The following is a 10000-nucleotide window of genomic DNA, read 5'->3' on the forward strand; positions in this document are numbered from 1 at the left end:
GAGTACATTAAGCAGCAGCTGCCCTTAGTATCAGGAGCAGCGGGGTACAAATGAACAAGCAGCGGGAAAACAACTCCGTGGGAACTCATTAACCAGTTTCCTGGGAACTCATTAACCAGTTTCGGGAAACCTTCCACCAAAGGCGGGGAAAACATGACCAACGGCGGGGAAGCCATTGTCCAACAGGGGGGAGCACATTAAGCAGCTGCCCTTAGTATCAGGAGCAGCGGGGTACAAATGAACAAGCAGCGGGGAAAACAACTCCGTGGGAACTCATTAACCAGTTTCGTGGGAACTCATTAACCAGTTTCGGGAAAACGTCCACCAAAGGCGGGGAAAACAGCAACCAGCGGGGGGGAAGCCATTGTCCAACAGCGGGGAGCACATTAAGCAGCTGCCCTTAGTATCAGGAGCAGCGGGGTACAAATGAACCAGCAGCGGGGAAAACAACTTCGTGGGAACTCATTAACCAGTTTCGGGGGAACTCATTAACCAGTTTCGGGAAAACGTCCACCAAAGGCGGGGAAAACATCAACCAACGGCGGGGAAGCCATTGTCCAACAGGGGGGGAGCACATTAAGCAGCTGCCCTTAGTATCAGGAGCAGCGGGGATCAGATTAAGCAACAGCCGGGAAAAGATCAACCAACCGCGGGGAACTCATTAACCAGTTTCGTGGGAACTCATTAACCAGTTTCGTGGGAACTCATTAACCAGTTTCGGGAAAACGTCCACCAAAGGCGGGGAAAACATCAACCAACGGCGGGGAAGCCATTGTCCTACAGTGGGGAGCACATTAAGCAGCTGCCCTTAGTATCAGGAGCAGCGGGGATCAGATGAAGCAACAGCCGTGAAAAGAACAGCCAACCGCGGGGGAACTCATTAACCAGTTTCGTGGGAACTCATTAACCAGTTTCGTGGGAACTCATTAACCAGTTTCGGGAAAACTTCCACCAGAGGCGGGGAAAACATGAACCAACGGCGGGGAAGCCATTGTCCAACAGACGGTAGCACATTAAGCAGCTGCCCTTAGTATCAGGAGCAGCGGGGATCAGAGTAAGCAACAGCCGGGAAAAGATCAGCCAACCGCGGGGGAACTCATTAACCAGTTTCGTGGGAACTCATTAACCAGTTTCGGGGGAACTCATTAACCAGTTTCGGGAAAACCTCCACCAAAGGCGGGGAAAACATCAAAAAACGGCGGGGAAGCCATTGTCCAACAGGGGGGAGCACATTAAGCAGCTGCCCTTAGTATCAGCAGCAGCGGGGATCAGATTAAGCAACAGCCGGGAAAAGATCAACCAACCGCGGGGGAACTCATTAACCAGTTTCGTGGGAACTCATTAACCAGTTTCGGGGGAACTCATTAACCAGTTTCGGGAAAACTTCCACCAAAGGCGGGGAAAACATCAAACAACGGCGGGGAAGCCATTGTCCAACAGGGGGAAGTACATTAAGCAGCTGCCCTTAGTATCAGGAGCAGAGGGGTGCAAATGAACCAGCAGCGGGGAAAACAACTTCGTGGGAACTCATTAACCAGTTTCGTGGGAACTCATTAACCAGTTTCGGGAAAACTTCCACCAAAGGCGGGGAAAACATGCACCAACGGCGGGGAAGCCATTGTCCAACAGTGGGGAGCACATTAAGCAGCTGCCCTTAGTATCAGGAGCAGCGGGGATCAGATTAAGCAACAGCCGGGAAAAGATCAGGAAACCGCGGGGGAACTCATTAACCAGTTTCGTGGGAACTCATTAACCAGTTTCGTGGGAACTCATTAACCAGTTTCGGGAAAACGTCCACCAAAGGCGGGGAAAACATCAACCAACGGCGGGGAAGCCATTGTCCTACAGTGGGGAGCACATTAAGCAGCTGCCCTTAGTATCAGGAGCAGCGGGGATCAGATTAAGCAACAGCCGGGAAAAGATCAACCAACCGCGGGGGAACTCATTAACCAGTTTCGTGGGAACTCATTAACCAGTTTCGGGAAAACATCCACCATAGGCGGGGAAAACATGCACCAACGGCGGGGAAGCCATTGTCCAACAGGGGGGAGCACATTAAGCAGCTGCCCTTAGTATCAGGAGCAGCGGGGATCAGATTAAGCAACAGCCGGGAAAAGATCAGCCAACCGCGGGGGAACTCATTAACCAGTTTCGTGGGAACTCATTAACCAGTTTCGGGAAAACTTCCACCAAAGGCGGGGAAAACATGCACCAACGGCGGGGAAGCCATTGTCCAACAGGGGGGAGCACATTAAGCAGCTGCCCTTAGTATCAGGAGCAGCGGGGTACAAATGAACCAGCAGCGGGGAAAACAACTTCGTGGGAACTCATTAACCAGTTTCGTGGGAACTCATTAACCAGTTTCGTGGGAACTCATTAACCAGTTTCGGGAAAACTTCCACCAAACGCGGGGAAAACATCAGCCAACGGCGGGGAAGCCATTGTCCTACAGTGGGGAGCACATTAAGCAGCTGCCCTTAGTATCAGGAGCCGCGGGGATCAGATTAAGCAACAGCCGGGAAAAGATCAGCCAACCGCGGGGGAACTCATTAACCAGTTTCGTGGGAACTCATTAACCAGTTTCTGGGGAACTCATTAACCAGTTTCGGGAAATCCTCCACCAAAGGCGGGGAAAGCATCGACCAACGGCGGGGAAGCCTTTGTCCAGCAGTGGGGAGCACATTAAGCAGCTGCCCTTAGTATCAGGAGCAGCGGGGTACAAATGAACAAGCAGCGGGGAAAACAACTCCGTGGGAACTCATTAACCAGTTTCGTGGGAACTCATTAACCAGTTTCGGGAAAACGTCCACCAAAGGCGGGGAAAACATCAACCAGCGGCGGGGAAGCCATTGTCCAACCGGGGGGAGCACATTAAGCAGCTGCCCTTAGTATCAGGAGCAGCGGGGATCAGATTAAGCAACAGCCGGGAAAAGATCAGCCAACCGCGGGGGAACTCATTAACCAGTTTCGTGGGAACTCATTAACCAGTTTCGTGGGAACTCATTAACCAGTTTCGGGAAAACTTCCACCAAAGGCGGGGAAAACATGAACCGACGGCGGGGAAGCCATTGTCCAACAGACGGGAGCACGTTAAGCAGCTGCCCTTAGTATCAGGAGCAGCGGGGATCAGATGAAGCAACAGCCGTGAAAAGAACAGCCAACCGCGGGGGAACTCATTAACCAGTTTCGTGGGAACTCATTAACCAGTTTCGGGGGAACTCATTAACCAGGTTCGGGAAAACTTCAACCAGAGGCGGGGAAAGCATCAACCAACGGCGGGGAAGCCTTTGTCCAACAGGGGGGAGCACATTAAGCAGCTGCCCTTAGTATCAGGAGCAGCGGGGTACAAATGAACCAGCAGCGGGGAAAACAGCTTCGTGGGAACTCATTAACCAGTTTCGTGGGAACTCATTAACCAGTTTCGTGGGAACTCATTAACCAGTTTCGGGAAAACATCAACCAGAGGCGGGGAAAACATGCACCAACGGCGGGGAAGCCATTGTCCAACAGGGGGGAGTACATTAAGCAGCTGCCCTTAGTATCAGGAGCAGCGGGGTACAAATGAACCAGCAGCGGGGAAAACAACTTCGTGGGAACTCATTAACCAGTTTCGTGGGAACTCATTAACCAGTTTCGGGAAAACGTCCACCAAAGGCGGGGAAAGCATCAACCAACGGCGGCGAAGCCATTGTCCAACAGTGGGGAGCACATTAAGCAGCTGCCCTTAGTATCAGGAGCAGCGGGGATCAGATTAAGCAACAGCCGGGAAAAGATCAGCCAACCGCGGGGGAACTCATTAACCAGTTTCGTGGGAACTCATTAACCAGTTTCGTGGGAACTCATTAACCAGTTTCGGGAAAACTTCCACCAAAGGCGGGGAAAACATGAACCGACGGCGGGGAAGCCATTGTCCAACAGACGGGAGCACATTAAGCAGCTGCCCTTAGTATCAGGAGCAGCGGGGATCAGATTAAGCAACAGCCGGGAAAAGATCAGCCAACCGCGGGGGAACTCATTAACCAGTTTCGTGGGAACTCATTAACCAGTTTCGGGAAAACTTCCACCAAAGGCGGGGAAAACATGCACCAACGGCGGGGAAGCCATTGTCCAACAGGGGGGAGCACATTAAGCAGCTGCCCTTAGTATCAGGAGCAGCGGGGTACAAATGAACAAGCAGCGGGGAAAACAACTCCGTGGGAACTCATTAACCAGTTTCGTGGGAACTCATTAACCAGTTTCGGGAAACCTTCCACCAAAGGCGGGGAAAACATGCACCAACGGCGGGGAAGCCATTGTCCAACAGGGGGGAGTACATTAAGCAGCTGCCCTTAGTATCAGGAGCAGCGGGGTACAAATGAACAAGCAGCGGGGAAAACAACTCCGTGGGAACTCATTAACCAGTTTCGTGGGAACTCATTAACCAGTTTCGGGAAACCTTCCACCAAAGGCGGGGAAAACATGCACCAACGGCGGGGAAGCCATTGTCCAACAGGGGGGAGCACATTAAGCAGCTGCCCTTAGTATCAGGAGCAGCGGGGATCAGATTTAGCAGCAGCCGGGAAAAGATCAGGAAACCGCGGGGGAACTCATTAACCAGTTTCGTGGGAACTCATTAACCAGTTTCGTGGGAACTCATTAACCAGTTTCGGGAAAACGTCCAGCAAAGGCGGGGAAAACATGAACCAGCGGCGGGGAAGGCATTGTCCAACAGGGGGAAGTACATTAAGCAGCTGCCCTTAGTATCAGGAGCAGCGGGGATCAAATTAAGCAACAGCCGGGAAAAGATCAACCAACCGCGGGGGAACTCATTAACCAGTTTCGTGGGAACTCATTAACCAGTTTCGGGAAAACGTCCACCAAAGGCGGGGAAAGCATCAACCAACGGCGGGGAAGCCATTGTCCAACAGTGGGGAGCACATTAAGCAGCTGCCCTTAGTATCAGGAGCAGCGGTGCACAAATGAACCAGCAGCGGGGAAAACAGCTTCGTGGGAACTCATTAACCAGTTTCGGGGGAACTCATTAACCAGTTTCGGGAAATCTTCCACCAGAGGCGGGGAAAGCATCAACCAACGGCGGGGAAGCCTTTGTCCAACAGGGGGGAGCACATTAAGCAGCTGCCCTTAGTCTCAGGAGCAGCGGGGAAAAGATTAAGCAACAGCCGGGAAAAGATCAGCCAACCGCGGGGGAACTCATTAACCAGTTTCGTGGGAACTCATTAACCAGTTTCGTGGGAACTCATTAACCAGTTTCGGGAAAACGTCCACCAAAGGCGGGGAAAGCATCAGCCAACGGCGGGGAAGCCATTGTCCAACAGTGGGGAGCACATTAAGCAGCTGCCCTTAGTATCAGGAGCAGCGGGGATCAGATTAAGCAACAGCCGGGAAAAGATCAGCCAACCGCGGGGGAACTCATTAACCAGTTTCGTGGGAACTCATTAACCAGTTTCGGGAAATCCTACACCAAAGGCGGGGAAAACATCAACCAGCGGCGGGGAAGCCATTGTCCAACAGGGGGAAGTACATTAAGCAGCTGCCCTTAGTATCAGGAGCAGCGGGGTACAAATGAACCAGCAGCGGGGAAAACAACTTCGTGGGAACTCATTAACCAGTTTCGGGGGAACTCATTAACCAGTTTCGGGAAAACATCAACCAAAGGCGGGGAAAGCATCAACCAACGGCGGGGAAGCCACTGTCCAACAGTGGGGAGCACATTAAGCAGCTGCCCTAAGTATCAGGAGCAGCGGGGATCAGATTAAGCAACAGCCGGGAAAAGATCAACCAACCGCGGGGGAACTCATTAACCAGTTTCGTGGGAACTCATTAACCAGTTTCGGGGGAACTCATTAACCAGTTTCGGGAAACCTTCCACCAAAGGCGGGGAAAACATCAACCAGCGGCGGGGAAGCCATTGTCCAACAGGCGGGAGCACATTAAGCAGCTGCCCTTAGTATCAGGAGCGGCGGGGTACAAATGAACCAGCAGCGGGGAAAACAGCTTCGTGGGAACTCATTAACCAGTTTCGTGGGAACTCATTAACCAGTTTCGTGGGAACTCATTAACCAGTTTCGGGAAAACTTCCACCCAAAGGCGGGGAAAGCATCAACCAACGACGGGGAAGCCATTGTCCAACAGGGGGGAGCACATTAAGCAGCTGCCCTTAGTATCAGGAGCAGCGGGGAACAGATTAAGCAACAGCCGGGAAAAGATCAACCAACCGCGGGGGAACTCATTAACCAGTTTCCTGGGAACTCATTAACCAGTTTCGGGAAAACTTCCACCAAAGGCGGGGAAAGCATCAACCAGCGGCGGGGAAGCCATTGTCCTACAGTGGGGAGCACATTAAGCAGCTGCCCTTAGTATCAGGAGCCGCGGGGATCAGATTAAGCAACAGCCGGGAAAAGATCAGCCAACCGCGGGGGAACTCATTAACCAGTTTCGTGGGAACTCATTAACCAGTTTCTGGGGAACTCATTAACCAGTTTCGGGAAATCCTCCACCAAAGGCGGGGAAAGCATCGACCAACGGCCGGGAAGCCTTTGTCCAACAGTGGGGAGCACATTAAGCAGCTGCCCTTAGTCTCAGGAGCAGCGGGGTACAAATGAACCAGCAGCGGGGAAAACAACTTCGTGGGAACTCATTAACCAGTTTCGTGGGAACTCATTAACCAGTTTCGGGAAAACATCCACCAGGGGCGGGGAAAGCATCAACCAACGGCGGGGAAGCCATTGTCCAACAGGGGGCAGTACAATAAGCAGCTGCCCTAAGTATCAGGAGCAGCGGGGATCAGATTAAGCAACAGCCGGGAAAAGATCAACCAACCGCGGGGGAACTCATTAACCAGTTTCGTGGGAACTCATTAACCAGTTTCGGGGGAACTCATTAACCAGTTTCGGGAAACCTTCCACCAAAGGCGGGGAAAACATCAACCAGCGGCGGGGAAGCCATTGTCCAACAGGCGGGAGCACATTAAGCAGCTGCCCTTAGTATCAGGAGCAGCGGGGTACAAATGAACCAGCAGCGGGGAAAACAGCTTCGTGGGAACTCATTAACCAGTTTCGGGGGAACTCATTAACCAGTTTCGGGAAAACATCCACCAGAGGCGGGGAAAGCATCAACCAACGGCGGGGAAGCCTTCGTCCAACAGGGGGGAGCACGTTAAGCAGCTGCCCTCAGTATCAGGAGCAGCGGGGTGCAAATGAACCAGCAGCGGGGAAAACAACTTCGTGGGAACTCATTAACCAGTTTCGTGGGAACTCATTAACCAGTTTCGGGAAAACATCCACCAGAGGCGGGTAAAGCATCAACCAACGGCGGGGAAGCCATTGTCCAACAGGGGGCAGTACATTAAGCAGCTGCCCTTAGTATCAGGAGCTGCGGGGATCAGACTAAGCAACAGCCGGGAAAACATTAACCAACTTCGGGGGAACTCATTAACCAATTATTTGATGACCGGTAGGCGGCGCTCTATCGGCTTCGGCGACCGGCGGGTGGCGGTTCGGGGTCGTGGCGACCCGGGGCGAGGCGGCCCGGCCGTTGAAATCGCGAAAAAACGCGTTTTTAAAAAGAACCGTCGGTCCCCATCGGGATGGATTTGACCCCCTCATGCCGCCGTCGGGACCTCTTCGGCGGCATGACTACCGGAGGTGTTCCCGCCGAGGTGGCCACTTGCATTTTCTGGCACGGGGGGTTGGCGGGGTACCTGCAGAATAGCAGGAAGGCGATGGCAATGACATGTGGCAACTCATTAACCAGTTTTGACTTTGCTGCATTGAAGGCGGAAAATCGAAACAGGGCCCCGCTCGAGCCCCCAGGTCTGCCGGGACCGCACCGGGCCGCCGCCCCGACGGCCGTTCGGCCAGAATGGGCTAGTATTTCTCCGGATTTTTGGCCGTTTTTCCGACTTTTTCGGACGTCGGAAAAGCGGCGGCCTGGCCACCGGCCGCGGCCGGGGGTGCCTTCCCCTCGAGCGAGGGCCCGGAATTCACCCGTTTGCAGCCCCGGAGGAGCTCCGCCGGCGGCCGGAATGGTTGAGACCATCGGCCGCGCTGAACGGAGCTCGGGTAACTCATTAACCAACCTGGACTTGGCCCCTGGCGCAGGAGGGGGGGTCCAGGTGAGGGCTGGCAGGCCGTGGCCACCCGGCAGCAGTGATGCACCCGCGATGGCGGTAGTCCTTCCGATTCGGAGGCTCCCTGGCCCCGCAGAGCAAAAATGGGAGCCGCACGGAGCTCTATGAAGTCAGATCCGGTCGGTGGTGGCGGGGCAGGGTGCACGGTTTCCCGCAGAGCTCGGCGGATCCGTCCCGCCGAGGTGGCCACTCGCATTTTCTGGCAGGGGAGTCCCGAGGCTGGTTAACCAGTTACCCCCGGAAGTGGGGATGGAGTTGAGATTGAACCGTTTTGCGGGGCCTCCGGGCCCCTTCCCCGGTAGGACTACCGGGGCACACCCCGCCGAGGTGGCCACTTGCATTTTCTGGCACGGGGGGTTGGCGGGGTACCTGCAGAATAGCAGGAAGGCGATGGCAATGACATGTGGCAACTCATTAACCAGTTTTGACTTTGCTGCATTGAAGGCGGAAAATCGAAACAGGGCCCCGCTCGAGCCCCCAGGTCTGCCGGGACCGCACCGGGCCGCCGCCCCGACGGCCGTTCGGCCAGAATGGGCTAGTATTTCTCCGGATTTTTGGCCGTTTTTCCGACTTTTTCGGACGTCGGAAAAGCGGCGGCCTGGCCACCGGCCGCGGCCGGGGGTGCCTTCCCCTCGAGCGAGGGCCCGGAATTCACCCGTTTGCAGCCCCGGAGGAGCTCCGCCGGCGGCCGGAATGGTTGAGACCATCGGCCGCGCTGAACGGAGCTCGGGTAACTCATTAACCAACCTGGACTTGGCCCCTGGCGCAGGAGGGGGGGTCCAGGTGAGGGCTGGCAGGCCGTGGCCACCCGGCAGCAGTGATGCACCCGCGATGGCGGTAGTCCTTCCGATTCGGAGGCTCCCTGGCCCCGCAGAGCAAAAATGGGAGCCGCACGGAGCTCTATGAAGTCAGATCCGGTCGGTGGTGGCGGGGCAGGGTGCACGGTTTCCCGCAGAGCTCGGCGGATCCGTCCCGCCGAGGTGGCCACTCGCATTTTCTGGCAGGGGAGTCCCGAGGCTGGTTAACCAGTTACCCCCGGAAGTGGGGATGGAGTTGAGATTGAACCGTTTTGCGGGGCCTCCGGGCCCCTTCCCCGGTAGGACTACCGGGGCACACCCCGCCGAGGTGGCCACTTGCATTTTCTGGCACGGGGGGTTGGCGGGGTACCTGCAGAATAGCAGGAAGGCGATGGCAATGACATGTGGCAACTCATTAACCAGTTTTGACTTTGCTGCATTGAAGGCGGAAAATCGAAACAGGGCCCCGCTCGAGCCCCCAGGTCTGCCGGGACCGCACCGGGCCGCCGCCCCGACGGCCGTTCGGCCAGAATGGGCTAGTATTTCTCCGGATTTTTGGCCGTTTTTCCGACTTTTTCGGCCGTCGGAAAAGCGGCGGCCTGGGCACCGGCCGCGGCCGGGGGTGCCTTCCCCTCGAGCGAGGGCCCGGACCTCACCCGGTTGCAGCCCCGGGTGGGGCTCCGCCGGCGGCCGGAATGGTTGAGACCATCGGCCGCGCTGAACGGAGGTCTGGTAAATCATTAACCAAACTGGACTTAGTCTCTGGCAAGAGAGATGGTCCAGCCGACGGGCACGACCGAGGGCCCGGACCTCACCCGGCTGCAGCCCCGGGTGGGGCTCCGCCGGCGGCCGGAATGGTTGAGACCATCGGCCGCGCTGAACGGAGGTCTGGTAAATCATTAACCAAACTGGACTTAGTCTCTGGCAAGAGAGATGGTCCAGCCGACGGGCACGACCGAGGGCCCGGACCTCACCCGGTTGCAGCCCCGGGTGGGGCTCCGCCGGCGGCCGGAATGGTTGAGACCATCGGCCGCGCTGAACGGAGGTCTGGTAAATCATTAACCAAACTGGACTT

Source organism: Mustelus asterias, unplaced genomic scaffold, assembly GCF_964213995.1.
Source record: "Mustelus asterias unplaced genomic scaffold, sMusAst1.hap1.1 HAP1_SCAFFOLD_2463, whole genome shotgun sequence".
Lineage (NCBI taxonomy): Eukaryota > Metazoa > Chordata > Chondrichthyes > Carcharhiniformes > Triakidae > Mustelus > Mustelus asterias.